Below are 17,038 nucleotides of genomic sequence, written 5' to 3' on the forward strand. Positions count from 1 at the left end.
TCACATAGTCTTGCTTAATGTGCTGGGTTTGTTTTATGGCAAAAGTCCATTTTTAATAATATAGACATTATTACAGATTTTATATGAGAGAAGGTGTGTGGTCTAATGAGTTGAAAGCTTTGGCACAGATTGACTGTGTGACCAGACAATGTGTCTATGCCCAAAGATTGCCAGCTTTTGGGTGAGGAGGGAATAGCGTCTCATTTTGCATATACATAGTGCCTATCACAATGAGAGCTCTGTCCCCTGACAGATAGTAATAAAAACCCCAGTCAGCTTCTTACTCTGGGAGTTTAATCAAAGCAGATGCCAGTCAGTCACATATTTGTTTTCTGTTAACATGTGATATATATGATTATTGTATTTGCTTGCATAATGACTGCTTATGTTTCCCCAGATTTCTCCCTTAAAAACCAGTGTTGCTCATGACCAGTCAGAAGATGTGGTTTATATAGCAAGAGCATTGTTAACTGCGAGGGTGTTACACAAGCAAATATGGTGTTATTTTAACTTGCTGTTTGGCTTGAAACATGTTGGCTAGAATTAATCTGAGTTGTGGTAGATGGTAGTAGATTCAGTCTAGTTTGTGGCCTATAGTTGCAAAAGTAGTAGAAATAATCATAAAGCCATGTTGTGAAGGGTCGGGTGTTTTTCCCACCTACTAAGGATTATGAGGTTAATCATGTAAAATCTTGAGGCACTTTATTATTTTTCATTTTAATAGAGAGAAGGCTAAGAAGTCCAGTGGAGAATCAGAGCCCCACTGGACAAAGGTTGCTATAAACAAGTGAGAGTGGACAAGTGGGGGCTGGCCTGGGAGTGTGGAGAATGAAGCAACAATAAAACCAAGTTAATTTTGTGGGATAGAAGAGGTCTGGACTTGTTTGTCTCACCTGAGTACTCCCTATATTCATGGGAACAGCTCGTGAGCTCTATCGCAGTGTAAGTTATAGGCTGAAGGTAGGTAGAGCTACAGGCTCTCCAGTGTAGTGCACAGAGACAGGCATAGATACTCCACATACAATCAAGATTGGCAATAATTTCAAATTTGAGTATGCAGAATAAAGTATCTACCATTCAAAGGTGTTGAGCAACTGTCTCAAATAATTCTAATGTGTGACTACTTTAAAGCTGAGTGTGACCCAATTTTTATTATTTTTGCCCTAGATTTAACCAAAGAGAGAGATTAATTATCTTACCCTGAGGAATGCATATTTAAGTTTTCAGTATTTAGGGCTTTATGGTGTTGGCAAAAATATTGGCACTTTGGAGTCAGAAGCATTTGCATAGTACATTTGTTCTGCTTTATTTTGTATGTAAGCACTTGGTATTTGTGTCCAGTGCACAGGCATAAAACCCTTTGAAAAAGATTTATTTAAACTCAGGAAAGCAAGTAACTCTTTCAGAATGATAAGATGTTTGACAAGATAATGACTAGGACAATTTTGGCTTTGTGTGTAAAGGTGGGAAATAGCAGAATGAAGAGTTTGGGAGAGGTGTGCTGAGAACCAGATGTGTTTAGCATGTGGATTTTTTTTGCTGTGATGACAAGAGTTATTGGTTTCTGTTACAAAGAAAACCTGCTGTGGTAAAACTCAGTCACAAACACTTCCTTGGAAATTTCAGTCCAAATTACCTAGTTTTCTTCAGAGTTGAATTGTGTCCATTCACCTCCATGTCCTGAGAAGGGTAGACACCTGTGATTTTTGAATTTACTATTCCACAAGAAAAAAAAAACAAAACCAACAAGAATTAAAAGAGAGAGACAAGGAACTGAGGCTAAATGCATCCCAAAACTAAGTGGTGTTGAGAACCATTCCAGTTCAAGCTCATCTCGCCTTTAATAGAAATTCCGGTGTTGCACAATCCTCCTTCAATTTATTATTACATCAGTTCATTTTCATTCAGTTCTTTCTGCAATTTCTGATAAGATGGCAAGAGAACTATTTTGTTTAATGAAAATAATCACTTACATGCCCTCCCCCCCATACAATCAATCACATTTTAGCTATATTAAATAATGATCCCGTAAACACTGTGGGAAGTAAGTGGGTTTAGAAAGCATGGCCTTAAAACAGCTGTTAAACAATTTGTTGCTGACAACATTTCTTTATAAGGAACAAGGCTGGATTTATTGTAGTTAAATGGTCCATTGGGAAACATTCACTATTTTCAATGTCACATACAGGAAACTCACCACATATCTTATTAAGACAAAATGTGTCCTTTTAGATTGTAGAATTTTAGTGAAACATCGTTTATATATCTCATGGCAATGACTCTTTATGTATAACAATATATATTTATTGCTAAATATATATATATATAATAATAATGATGTTGCTAAATATATGTAATAATGGATATATGTAAGAATTAGGCAGTTGACTAAAACTGCTAAAACTCTTATTTTCTACTACAACTCCAACACAGATAACAACAGAAAGCTTTCAAAGATGTATATAGACAAGTGAATTTTTTCTCCTGTTGCTGAGAGCTAGCCAACTGGAAGTTAGCTCCAGTCTGGAAAAGCTGCACACCTCTATGAGTTTGCACTGCTGTCTTTCAGCTTGAGCCTCTCAATGACATTGTATGCAGTACTGTGATGGTGAACCCATGCTGATTTTTTTAATTAAATTGGGTCACGCACAGCAAAGTTTTCTTTGCCTTTATAAACCCTTAACACAAGAGTATTGTAGCTCTTCAGGAGATGAATCCAGTTTACATCAAAATTACAGAATTGGAAAAGACCTGAAAGATCACCCAGTCCAAACTTTGACCCAGCACTGAAGGGTCAATCTTAAACCATGTCCCTAAACATCAGGTCCACACACTGCTTAAACACCTCTAGGGACAGTAACTTCACCACTGTCCTGGGCAGACCATTCCAGCATTTGATAACTCTGAGAAATATTTCCTAGCATCCAGTCTGAACCTCCCCTGGTGCAGCTTGAAACTGTTTCCTCTAGTCCTCTTGCTTGCCACTAAGGAGAAGAGGCTGGCCCACTCCTCACTCCACCCACCCTTCAGGCAGTTGTAGAGAGCAATGAGGTCTCCCCTCAGCCTCCCCTTCTCCAGACGATCAACCCAGCTCTCTCAGATGCTTCTTTTTAGGCCACATTCTCCAGGCCCTTCACAAGCCTCATTGCCCTTCTCTGAACATTCTCCAGAACCTCAATGTCCTTGCTGTAGAGTGAGGGGTGCAGAAGTGAACACAATACTTGAGGTGTGGCCTCACCAGTGCTGAGTACAGAGGGACAATCACCTCCCTGTTCCTGCCAGCCACAGTGTTTCTAATTCAAGCCAGGATGCCATTGGGTTTCTTGGCCACCTGAACACTCTACTGCCTCATATTTAATCGACTGTCAACCAGAACCGTCAGGTGTATCTCAGAGCTACATCTTTCCAACCACGCATCCCCAAGACCATATCTTGCCATGGAGTTGCTGTGACCCAGGTGGAGGACTTGGAACTTGGCCTTGTTAAACTTCATACAGTTAGCCTTGGCCCATGGGTCTAATGTGTCTTGGTCCCTCCGCAAAGACTCTCTACCCTTTAGCAGATTCACACAGTCATACATCTTGGTGTCATCTGCAAATTTACTGAGGGTGCTCTCAGTCCCCTATTTGGGTTTGGAAGGAATCTTTAAAGATACCCAGTTCAAGCCCCCTGCAGTAAGCAGAGCCATCTTCAACTAGATCAGGCTGCTCAGAGCCTGTTCCATCCAGAACTTTAATGTTTCCAGGGATGGGGCATCACCTCCATGGGCAAACTTGATGTAAAGCCATTTCTTCCTTAGATATATTCTAAATATGCCCTCTTTTAGTTTAAGACCACCAGCCCTTGTCCCACAACAGGCCCTGCTAAAAAGATTGCCCTTGTATTTCTTAGACCACAGTAAGGTCTGCTTGGAACCTTCTTTTCCCCAAGCTGAACAAACTCAACAGTCTCAGCCTTTCTTCATAGCAAAGGTGTTACAATGTTACAATGTTAATGGTATTAAAGTTATGTAGGAAGAACGACTGAAGGATTATTCAGTTTGGAACAGTCTGAGTCTTCAACTCCCAAATCCTGGTATCTCTAGGAGTTCTTGTAGCTGTGCCACTGAACTGCCTGAACCAGGGAGTGCCACTGCCTGTTGTCTATGTGGTCCAGCCATCACCACTCTTCATGGCACACATCTGGGCTGGGAGAGCTAAAACTCTCCCAAATAATGTTTAGACATAATTTGAGGGATAGCACAAGCCAAGCATTGTTCTCAATAGGCTATTTGGATCGAGCCTCCCTGGTAAGGCATGTGGATATGAGTCAGGCTGCACTACTTGGCCTCAGGGCTGGAGCCAAGGCTTGCCTGTATGGTTTAGTGCTAGAGAGGTGCTGTATGAGTGTATCTGTCTCTCAGGCATCCAGCTGTAAGATGTGGATCATAACAAATCCTTACTAGGAATGAAGGCTCTAAAACTAAGCCCGTTAAAGAGTAAAAGGCACAGTTTTTATGGAAAAAAAGCCCTATATTTTAATGTTTATTTGTTGTCAAAATCACAAGGAACTACAATTTCCAAAGTAAGCAGATAAATATTTTTATTCTCTTCACATTAATTTATTTTTTAAATGCTATTTTAAACCAGAAAGTAAAACAAATAGAACTATCACATTTGCTTTTTTAGTGTATTTTCCTTTGTGAATTATACTGTTATATCTGAAAATCTCATGAAACTGCTGTTGAAATTTGTATCTTCTTACTCCTCTGACATACTTGAGAAACCTAGACTTTCGGTATTTATTTTTAATTCCAAAGAATTGATTTTCTCCTTTACATTCCAAATGCCAGTCATTTTTGGCATTCAAAGATTTATCAAATTTTCAAGCTGAAAACAAATTGCCTAAGTATATGGGAGAATTATTCCTTCAAAAAATGCATTCTTATCTTCAAAGTTCACAGACAAAAAGAAGACAGGGCAAGAAATAAAGAGATGACGAAGAATAATGGAAGGGAAAAGAAGATAAAAATAAAGAAAAACATACATTTGTCACAAAAAGAAGGAGAGAAAATACATGGTTAATGAGATGCTCTTGGACTATCTCATGTCAAGGTTTCAGAAGCAGGACAGTGTGTCTGACAGCCCTGAGTAGGATACCTGAGTGTCTGATTTTATGTGAAAACTGGGGGGAATTAGTAACTTTGTTTATGTGGTTTTGCTCCATGTTACAAAACAAATCTCATTATTGAGAATAAAAGGTGGAAAAACAGAGAAGGAGAACAGAAAGTCAAGCCCACATGGCAATGAGCAGTGAAACTGGCAGGAGTGGTTACTTTACATTCTCCTTGCCTGAAATTATCTATTTCCATTCTATAGCATCTTTGTTTGTCATTCTCTTGCTTATGTGGTTGCACATAGACTTTCTTTGTTTCGAAATCCAAAACCATTATCATGTTACCTTTAAAGTTTGGCATCCAGTGACACAGGGGTCACCAGTGCAACTTAGTGCAGGTTTTGTATGACTTCATTAGCTAAATAGAACTGTGGGAACAGATTCTGGGTGACCCTCAAGCTATAGAGAACTGTGGTTTGCCCTTTTTGCTTTTTAATACATTGTTCCAAAAAGACCTAAAATGATGTCTTTCAGTGGTGTTTTCAGTGATAGTCATATAGTGACACAGATTTGCTGGGAGTGTAGGATACATCTGCTTCATTCACAAGGCCACATTCTGTCCCACCATGAGTAGCTCTTACTGTGCTGCTGCCAGAGTCTTGCACTTTGCTTGTCTGTTGCAAAAGAGCAACAAGTTCCCTCAATTGTACAAATTTCAGTGTGTCTTGACTGTTGTTGCCAGAAGTCCTGTTTTTTATTGAGAGATTTAACTTATGGGATCAAACCACTTTTCCTCAAGTGTCTGTAAAAAGGTTTTGTACCTCCTTTATATGAGACTCTGAATGAGTCACATAGAGGGTTGCACATTTTTTAAATCAAACCTTTAATGAAAGGAAGTTTAGAAGTAGGAAATAAAGATGAGATGGCATGATATTTTTTTCTCATCGTAGGGGCTCAGGGAGTCTGTCCTCATATGGTCACATCTCTTATTCTGAGAAACAGAGGCTGGCTAGCTATGCAGCACTATCACTAGGATTTCCAGGACTTTCACACAGTTTCCCAGGTGTGTTAGTGTTTTGCTGCCAAATAATTTTCCTTACAACAATTCAGTTTCTATTATACAGAAGGAGGTTCACAGAAGAAAAGTTATTGCAATTTGTTGATTACTGACATGTTGGATTATCAGAGCAAATACTTGGGTGCCTTGGTTTAGTGAAGAAAACAAAATTTTACTAGAAGCTTCAAAGTGGCTGGGATTCAATATCTTGGATTCAGCACAAGAAAAAGGGGAACCATGCTAAACTTTGTTTCACATCCTCTCTATACACCTGTTCACATAATGCTTTAAGGTAGCTACTTTCTTCAATGGCTAAACTGCATTAGGAATGTCCAGCTAGGTACTGATGGGTCTTCTGGCTTGCAGTTTTCAGCCCATCTCCAGCCCACGATGTGTTGGAAGTGACCCTATCCAAATACCACAGCTGCCTCATGGAGAGGCAGTGATTAGACTTTACACTGACTGAAATTATTACCCAAAATGCTTCATATGCTGGGCTAAATTCATTTCTCCCACACACTTCTCCCACTTTATTTTATTTAAATACATTAAAGCCCATCCTCACTGACATCATTAATGACCTACATAAAATCAAATGTGTAGATCAAGTAAAAGAATCAATGTTTATATTTAGATGTTATTGTTTAAAGCAAAGTCAGATCATTAGATCAGCAAACAGTACTTTAGCTAGAAGCTTGGTCAGATGATAAGCACATCGTTTATTATTAGCACTTTATTGTATTTTCAAAGACAAACTAGATTAACTGGGTTAAATTATCATTTTCTACTACTAATTAAAGTGATGCAATATCTTTGGAGATGAACAATGATGAATTTTGAAGGGGGATAGATTAGAATTGCAACATTGGACTGGATCCAGACTTTTATGGGAAGAATTGTTTTTGTACTCTTCATATGGAGCTTCACAGATTACTTCAAAAGGCTACTGATCCAGAACAATGTCTGCTTAAATGATCTTTATTGAAAACAATAGTCATCTTAGGTTAAATAAAAAACCCAACTCTTTTAACAAATCATGATAAACTCGCTGAAGTTAATAGTGAGATTACAATGGCAAGGTCTGAAACTTTCAGAGGGTTAAAAAAGGCAGAAGTAAGAAAATAAACAAGGCTTACAAAGATTCATTATTAGAAGTTAAGTTCAGCCTCTCCCTAGTGCCTACACATGAATAAGGACCTAACACAGGATCTCAGCCTCCCACTCTCTTTGTGATGAAAGCATATGCTTATGTGAATCTTTGGGGCTGAGCCAAACTATGAGGTCTGGCTTTTGGTTCATATCCAAAATTTATAAACATTTCTTTTCTGGATTCACTTTCTATACAGTTTTACCACAGGAAAACAAATTAAGAGATTTCTAGATTATCTCTGGGATGAACCTAAAGCCAAATCAAAAGCTGTGTTTTGTCTTTATGCACTATGTACAATCAGTTCCCATTCTTAAGACCTGAGGATGTGATCAAGAAGTCAGAAAACCATAAGCACAGTTACAGTGGTACAAGTCCTTCCTCCTGGTAACAAATGCTTAGAGGAAGTTGCTGGGTTGCATTAATAAGAGTATCACAATCAGGGATAAAGATGTCATTCTCCCACTCTCCTCAGCCCTGGTCAGCTAGAAAAGAAGGATGTGGACAGGTGTGAAAGGGTGCAGAGAAGGGCCACAAGAATGATCAGAGGACTGGAAGACCCGTCATATGAAGGAAGGCTGAGAAGACTGGACTTGGTCAGCCTAGAGAAGAAACATAACCATGTACAAGTATATAAAGGATAGCTATTATGAAGAGGGAGACTCCCTCTTTACAACGAGTCACATAATAAAGACAGGGGGTAGTGGGGACAAATCACTACTGAGAAGATTTGGATGCCATGTCAGATTTTTTTCTTTTTTCACCATTCAAACTACTGGACATTGGAATAAGCTCCTGAAAGAGGTGGTGGATTCCACTGCACTAGACAGTTTCAAGGCCCAGCTTGACAGGGTGCTGGGCCATCTCATTTAAACTCTATTATTACCCTGAAAAGTTGGACTAGATGATCCTTGAGGTCCCTTCCAACTTGGTATTGTATTTCTGTATGTTAGCTCCTGGCCTGCCTCTGTATGGTTGAAAACCTAGAGTATAATAAGATTTAGGACATTCTGCCACTGCAAACACATCTACTGTATCACTTGGGCTATTCACTGACTCCAGTTGCCTTTGAAGAATTTATTGAAAAAAATATGAAATCTGTGCCTTGGTTTCTTGTTTGTGGTTTGTCAAGCTATGAATTCAAGTTCCAAAGTTATGCATAAGTCACTTATGTGTTAGTTTGGTTAAAGCTAGAAGACAGCCGCTCATCTTTGTGACTGACAGATACAGTATTAGCACCTGTGTCTGCCTTGCTTGGCTTCTCTCTCTTTCAGTTGTAATTGCATCAAAAATCCATATATGGAGGGAGTCAGAGTCACTTGTCAGAGTTGGTCTCTCCTGCAGAAACGGCAGTGATTGCTTTTCCTTCGAGTTTCATTTTTAAAAAGAAAATTAGGTTTTTATTCCTGTGCTGATCTGTTGCTGGTGCAAATAGCAAGCAAATTTAGTAGTGTTTACCATTTCATATTAAGTTCAATATATTAAGGTTCACTATTGCATGATCTGGGACAATTTCTCACTGTCTCTTTGCTGATCTCTGAAGGAACCCATCTTGAGTTGAAATTGTGCAGCCTTGCACTCTCGATTTTGTGTGTTTAATATACAGTTCATCCATCTCTTGTCCATGCATTCTTATGGGGAATGTATACCAGTGCAAATCAACTCACAGATTCACAGACTGCATCAAGTTGGAAGGGACACTCAAAAGTTGTCTTGTCCAATCCTGCTTCACTGAGCAGGGACACCTCCAATTATATCAGCCTACCAGGGCCACATCAAGTCTGATCTTGAATATCTCCAGGAATGGGGCCTCAACCACATCCCTGGGCAACCTGTTCCAGTGTTTTACCACTCTCATTGTAAAGAGCTTCCTCCTTATGCACTGTCTCACATCCTTATGTCCCCCATCTCATATCCCTATGACCCCTATCTCACAGCATATCACAACCACTGAATTCACTGAACAGACAGGGCTGATTTCAGCACAACTGAGAGCTCCATCTAGTTCCTAAGAAGTGGTTTATGATGTTTATCTGCCATTGATGATTTTATCTATCTTCTGCATCTAAAATTATTCTGAATATATTTCAGATTACTTCCAAGTGTTTAACTTTGACATAGATGCTCATTGAAGACATGCTGGAAACACAGCAAGGTGTAGACTAGAAACTGTAAGAGCATAGGCTGGAAAACAGGAAAACAACCTTTTTGGTTTTGTTTGGTGGATTGGTTTTGGGGTTTTTTGTGGATTTTGTTTTTTTTATCAGGGGAGTCAAACATCTGTGTTTTATTTCACAGCATTTTTATATGTGGTTTTGCAGCAATTCAGATGTATATGAATATAACTAAGGAGAGTGTTCATACACATATAGGTTTTATTCTGAATTTTACTACTAAAAATAATAATAAAAAAAAAATCTTTTCCTCTTTTCCAGTGTTAATCTTAAAAGTACCCAGGGAGACATTAGATAGCTATCAGGAGCTTCCTTAAGCACAGAAATGTCATCCTCATCCATTTGACCTGCAGAGGAGTTAATCTCACATCATTGTAAGTTTGAGAGAGTTTTTAAGAAGGTAAATGCATTTTTTCCCCCATTTTCCCCATGTTTTAATAGCAAATACTATCAAGAATGTTTTAAAACTTTTAGAATTCCCATCCAAGTTAATCCTTTTAAACCTAGCTATGCTTATTAGCTTTCTTTGAACAGATAAGGCTTAAACAGATGTGTCATTTGAAGAACTGAAGTCAATTTAATAGCAAAGAAGGATACAAAATAGTGGCTACAGAGGTGAAATGTGGCATTTGATGAAATAGTGGTGATACATTTTTAAATCTCTTCTAAAACTATATTGTTGGAATGACAGAAATTACTAGTGAGCTGTTATGGTTTTAGGAATTATAGGCATCAACCTATTTAGTGGTGCTAAGAAGCAGCTTGAATCCCTGGCTGTCTCTCTCAAGTCATTTCTGATGGCATGGCAGCTGCTGCAGTTAGCTGTATCTGCAGACAAGAATTGCCTTGAATTTATCAGTCAGTGTGTTGAAATGTAAAGATAGGAAACCTCTTTATCCATCTTTAGGAGCAGAAGGAAATTCTTAAATCATCTGAATTAAAACGGCAATTTTAATTGAGTTCTTGTCTGCATCACATTGTATATCCCCCTGGACAGTGGCAGATGAGAAACACATCACCTCATTTGGATCACCCTATTGTGCCAGCACATATGTCTGGTCGGGTGGTTTAACAGGGATGTGTACAGCAAGTGTCTGTATAGTTGAAAGACATTTCATTAAACATATCTGCAGCATACATGAGCAGGAGAACTTTACAGTATGGGCACATTGTGCTGTATCGTCAAGGAAAAGTCAAAAGAATTTTTTCCATTTTACCATACAAAGCTTATCTTGGAAGGTTATTTACAGTTAATATTCCAAACAGGAGCTTCTGAGTTTCAAAGACATCTGCAGAGGCAGTTTTGAAATCAGGAGGTGTAGAAAGAGCTGGAAGGAGGGTTACTGACTGATCGGCTTTTATTTTCTGCCTATGGATTAACAGACACTTGGAGTCTGATTCCTTAATTCATCATCCCACCCACCTTGGAAGAGACCTCAATTGCTACAAGTATGTATCTCCACTTTGAGGTCCTTCTGCAATGCTGCTGTAAGAGGAGCCTTACTTCAAACACAAAATAAATCCTTTGAGGGCAGCTTCTCCGCCACTGTAAATCATCATGACTCCCTTAAAATGTTCATGCCTCCTGCAGGTGCTATAATCAAAGAAACAAACTATGTGTGCATTTTTCCAGCATTTCCAAAGAAAAGCATCAAAACCTAAGTTTCAAAACCTTCTTTGCAAAGCACTATAGAGATAACTGAGGAATTGTGAAAGGGTTAACACCTGTATCCAGGCTGGACACTGTTCTGTGAAGACCAGTTCAACAGATGAGGTAATAGGGTTTTGCTGAGGCAGAGGAAAGGGATGGCTTAATGAGAGATGAACAGGAGCTGGAGCCAAATTTAAATTCATTAACTTCAGCTAGACTGAAATTCTATTGTGAAAACTCAAGGGCTGGGGCTAGTGAGCAAACTTGGAAACACCAGGCTGAGAAGGGAATAAAATAATTAGAGTGGATCTCACAGACACACTGATAACAAAGCCTTTCACAGTTCACGGCGATGTGCCAGAGCTGCTTCTGGGCCTATTGCTGAGTGACCAGTGTTGCTAAGCTCTGAGTGGTAATACACACCTGCCTTTGCAAAACTTCTGCTTGAGAATGGGGGGCAGGCATCCTTGTTTTATACAAATCCCCAGTTCCTGGAATAAATTTATTATAAGGTCATTGCAGCTGCTTCTTAGCTTTTCCACTCTTTTTTCTGTTTCAGTGAGGGAAAAAAATCTAAATGTATATAAAATGCTGCTGACATAAGCATGATCCTGACACTCATTTATTTTGAAATTTAATTTTACTTTAAGCCAACCTCCTCATTTTGAGTGTATGAAATTCACAACACTGTCATGTGACAAAATCTAACTTGGAATAAGCAAGCTCTCCATGACTGAATCTTTTAATATTAATGCTTTTGTTCATTTTCAGTAAGAAAATCCTGGGTCAGATCCTCAGCTATTACAAATGGGAGAGACACTACCTAAAAAAACCTTCATAGAAGTCAGTCATACTACTCTGGCATGTGACATTTAACAAGCTTGATCTGTAACAGGGTTTTTTATTTTTCAAACAAAACAAAAGTCCCAAGCAATTACATATGCAGGTGTAACTAATTTCCTTTAATTTATCAGAAAGTTTCATCTTGTTGCATCCTTTTGTCCAGTGGGTAGACAATGGAGAGAGCACCATCCCTTCAAAGGGTCCCTGGAGATGCCACTTCCTCATCAGTTATTGCAGAGGCAGCCTGAATTGACATTGAAAGATCTGGGCTTAAAGTAGAGTGGAAAGAATCCTAAGAGAGTTATGCATAAGAAAGAAAAAAGCAAATTTGGAAGGGTCTCTGGTCTTTGATCCTAATTCATCAAAGCAATCTAAATTCAATACATGAGATAGTGTTAAGTGTGTGTGTGTGTGTGTGCGCGCGCACGTGTGTTTTCACATTTTGCTGGGCAGAAGAGGATCAAAAGTATAGATACCTAACTGCTGAACCAGGTTTCCAGTAGCCATTTTTGGTAGTCAAAGTACTATTTTACCATGAACATCAATTTTGAAGTCTGTTGAAACAAAAATAATATAAGCAGAAGAGGTCCCTTGTGCGCAGCATGGTGAAAGTAAAGAGATGCCATGCTTAGCTCAACGGCGCTGTCTGTGCCAGCAGCACTGCTGGGGTGACGCAGGTTACAGCTAGCTCATGGTGTAACACAGACTCAGCAACATGGGCTAGCACTCTCCGTATGTGCCTGCTCTCTCCTTTAACAGACTAAACACATATGTCTCTTTAGCCACTTGGAGAAAAGATGTTATGAAATGGCTGTAGTCACAAATGGGGTTTTAAATGCTTCTAACATAATATGACAATCTGTTCACAAATCCTGATGTGTTTACAAAATATATCCTTGCTGCCTGATATGTTTATTTTAACACTTTATTCAGACTTAAATGCCATTTTCACATGCTAGGTTTGTTTGGATTTTGCATAAGGTTGTACCACTTATTCAGGAATGTCTGACAATAATGCAGCTTCGGGAAAGAGTACAACTTTTGTTTGGGTTGAATCACATTCAACTTCTGTTATTCACCATTTAGGGCCTGAGTCATCAAATAACAAAACACATTGGTTAGGACTGTTTAGTTTCTGCTCTCAACCAGAGCAGCATGACTACAGGCAAGAAAAGTTAGTCTCATCTGGACAGAGCAGGATGGAGGTTAAGTGATCTGCTTAGTGAAGTCTTTTGCTGTAGTGCAGTTTCATTCGGTTGGGAACAGATATCCACAACTTTCCTGTCCAACATAAAAGCTAGGAATGTAGTTGGATTATGCCTCAGTTTCATGTTTTTTTTATTGTTTTGTTTGTTTTGTGTGGGTAGGGGGCACAGTTTGTTTTTCTCATGTTTTCAGTAGGTGAGAAAATCCTGTTCCATCTAGGTGATGGAACACTTTTGGCATCATCAGTGTTCATCCTCTCCTAGGATAATTTCAGCACATGCTATACCTGCACTTCACACCATTTACCTTGCAAGTCCTTCAGCCACTATGAATAGCCTTGAGTACCAGATGACATTTTTTCAACCACAAACCTAATCATTCTTCCATGAGATTGTCATATAGTAGCAAATCAGGTCCAGAGGTTCTTCTTTCTCAAGGTGCCAAATCTGAAGGATATCAAAACCATGGAATGCAGATTGTGTGAACATTTTTTTCCTTTGATATAATTAACTTCCACAGAAAGATTAAATTACCTTGTGCTAATAACCATCAACTTCATGTCTAGCTATCATGGCTTTTTTTAAAAATCAGAGTGGTCATGTATCTTCAAGAACTACTTCTAAGGACAGAATTTACTTTTGCCCTCATTTGAATATTAGTTTAACTCCTACAATTTTGAAGCAAGTAACAGGCAAGTTGAATACAGGACATGCTCTAATATCCATGCTGGAATATTTGATCATCATTTGATCAGCAGAAGAAAGAGGACAAACTCTTGAATTTCTCATATAACCTTTCTTCTTATTATCCTTTCCTAGATTATGAACTTCTTATTTGGCTCCTGAACCAAGCACAATGGACATGTAATGATTTATTTATTTGCACAGGAATATCTGCCAACACGTCATGACGTTGTCAATAGAGAAATAATAAGTTGTACAAGTTAGAAGGAGAGTTTCCAGTCCTTACCACTTTCTAGGCTATTGTTGGTTTGTATCATAGATTTTAGGGTATATATCAAATATAAAATTTTAATATGCTTGTTGTTGTAGATAATTTAAATAATATTTATCCTGTGTATCCATAAGTCATCTTTTCTGCTGATGAGTTTAGATTCAATGCTCTCCAGTGGTGGATTTAGCCTTAATCATATTTTTCTACCAGGTTATTACTATAACCTCCAAACTTACAGCCTAGGTATAGAATCCAATAATTATAGGATGTGATTCTTTTTTTGGCATTTAAGCTAAGGAAGTTTCAAATGAATTTCATGATAGTTTTAATTTTCTTCAAATTTCACTTAGCTCAAGTCAACCTGCCCATCATTTTTGTTAACATAGATTCAGTGCAAGGCAGCAATAGACCACACCACTGTGTATTATTCTTTCTAATCAAAGAGTTTGCTTTGGTTTCCAAAATGTGGGAAACCTGACACAAGATGCCCATTGCAGATAGGGAAGGATCCTCTGCACTTCAACATAGTGTAATAATAACAACAACAATAACTTTGATTTTATTTCAAGACTTCTCACTTGGGATCCTACAGAAGTTCTAATATCCCACCATGCCAGCATATTATTTTTGGATTGAATGACTGGATGAGCTTGATTTACATCTTATCTCACTCCATAGCCCATAATGTGTTTTTAAATCATGTCTAAATAATTTACCACAGAAGCAAAACTGGAGGCAAGCAGTGGGAAGTATCTTGAATAAGTTGAGCATCAAAGAGAGAAACCTCAGAGGATGAAGAGGGGTTTATTTGCAGCTGGCTGAGTCATATTTCATGTGGGGTATGGTCCCTTGCTAATAATAAGCGAACTACTATTCCACAGTTTATTAACTTGTTGAGTAAGTTAGTATGTCCTGTGCAGACATGTTCACTAGTAACATCTTTTCTCTAAGAACTTTTTCCCTGATAGCCTTTCAGATAACATTAGAAAATGTTTGGGTTTTTTCTCTACACTTCTCATGTCTTATGTCACATTGCCAAGCCTCTGAAGCGTCCTCAGTTGTTATGCTCTGATGTAGCCTGTATTGTGTTTACCCTGTGAATCTACAGCAAAGTGTCTTCAAAGTCATAATCACATCATGCAAATGGTTGCCATTTTATAAAACACAACACTGGTGGGGACAATAAAGATTGTTGACTACTACAGTTTCTGGATGACAATGAAGATTTTTCTGGGGAAAAAATCCAGGTTTTCAGCAAAGATTTTGTTTTCATTGGGAATTTAAAGTTTATGAGGTTTATTTTTGCATTTCTTACAGGATATTTTTTGTTTATGTGTAGATTTTTTGTAATTATTATGATTCCATTTTTAACAGATTATCCTTCTCTTGACTTTTTTTATTGGATGTTTGTTGTGTTTTGTTGGGTTTTGGGGGGGTTTATTTTGTTTTGTTGTTATTTTGTTGGGCAAAGATAAAATAAAAGAACAAAGATAGTAATGATTTATGCTAAATCATTTTTTATATTTAAATTTTAACAATATTTTAGCCTTTGAGATAGCTCTCAATGAACCCTCAAATTCATAGGCACATGGAATTGCTAGTTTTATTTGGAAAACAATGAATGACTCTCTAACTAATCAGGCAGATGTTTACCAGGTTGTAGGACAATGACTGACCAGAGTTGTGTGTGTCACAGTAATGACTTCTCATCTGGACTCATGACTGGACTCAATGATCTTAATGGTCTTTTTTATCCAAAAAGATTCTATTATTTTATCATTCTAAGCCCTGTCATCAAAGTTGGTTGCATGTTCCCTGATAATACTGTAATTATAGAAGTTATTCTAAAAAAAATAGTTATATAAGTGAAAAATTTACTTATCTAATTTGAGGAGGGGGAGGAGAGGTGGTTATGGGAAACACTACACTTTAAAATGCTCTCTTGGATGTGGTTCTGCAGATGTTAGAAGCATGTGCTGCCTTTTTTCAAAGCACACATTTTAAGGAAGTGGTGCACAAAGATACATGCTCCTTAGCATAGAGAGTTTGTCCTAATCATACAAAAATATGCTAATCTTAAATGAGTAAGGGCTGGTGGGACTGATTCACATTGGTGATGGTGTGAGACAGGGCACTATGTCTCTAGTGCTGTGATAAGAACAGATCTATCAGTTTTTCAGCTATGCAGACACATGAATAACTCAAATATTCAGGTCAGCTAAGCTCTCGGGCCATGAAAACAGATGTGAAGCCAGAAGAAGACATTAAATGGTTTCCTGAGACTTACCTGCTGTGGTTGTCCCAGTAGAACCAGGCCAACAAAGCCACTCCTGGTTTCCATTGGGCCAAGGCATGTCTTGCCATAGCTGAGCCCTGAAACATATGTTTTGTGTTGCACTCTTGAAACAGCTACCATTGTTGTATAGTATTTGTGTTGAACAGAGACAGATTTTAAACAATAATATTATGACTCTTAAGAGACCACAGTCTGTTCTAAGTACACTGCCTGTGAGACTGTGTTTTATCTTAGCACAAGTCAAGACTCTCATTAGAGCACTGAATATAATTTAAAATTTCAGGGGGGAAAAATCAAGATAGTTGAAAAACAGAAGAAAAACAGGATGTGAAAGAAAGGGAAAACTGAACTTGTGGTCAATATGAGAGATCCCCCCCATGCTGCCAGCTTTACTCTTACATCACCATCAACCCTGTATTTAGAGCCTTGTGTTTGGGATAGAGAAGGTGAAATTTCCTGTACTGAATCAAACAGAAAAAATTATTTGACTTTTGACCTTCCCCATCCAATGCCACTTTCTTACCTTGTGGATACCGGTTTAGGAAATAGAATAAAGGAGGGATCCCTTGCTAAAGAAAATATTCCTCTGTTGTCCCCACATGTAAAATCTGGTCAA

General features: G+C 38.3%; 1 long non-coding RNA gene across 1 annotated transcript in view; it reads right to left on the reverse strand.

Moving 5' to 3' along the window:
- Positions 1-11,740: 11,740 nt before the first annotated feature.
- LOC137454344 (uncharacterized) overlaps positions 11,741-17,038 on the reverse strand; it is a 41,958-nt gene continuing 36,660 nt past the window's right edge. The window contains exons 3-5 of the long non-coding RNA XR_010990587.1: positions 16,414-16,499; positions 13,479-13,618; positions 11,741-12,210 (exon numbers count right to left, since the gene is read on the reverse strand). This is a non-coding gene — a long non-coding RNA (uncharacterized lncRNA). The remainder of the gene's footprint in view (positions 12,211-13,478; positions 13,619-16,413; positions 16,500-17,038) is intronic.

Source organism: Melanerpes formicivorus, unplaced genomic scaffold (assembly GCF_026170545.1).
Source record: "Melanerpes formicivorus ecotype bairdi unplaced genomic scaffold, bMelFor1.0.p_v2 SCAF_3, whole genome shotgun sequence".
NCBI lineage: Eukaryota > Metazoa > Chordata > Aves > Piciformes > Picidae > Melanerpes > Melanerpes formicivorus.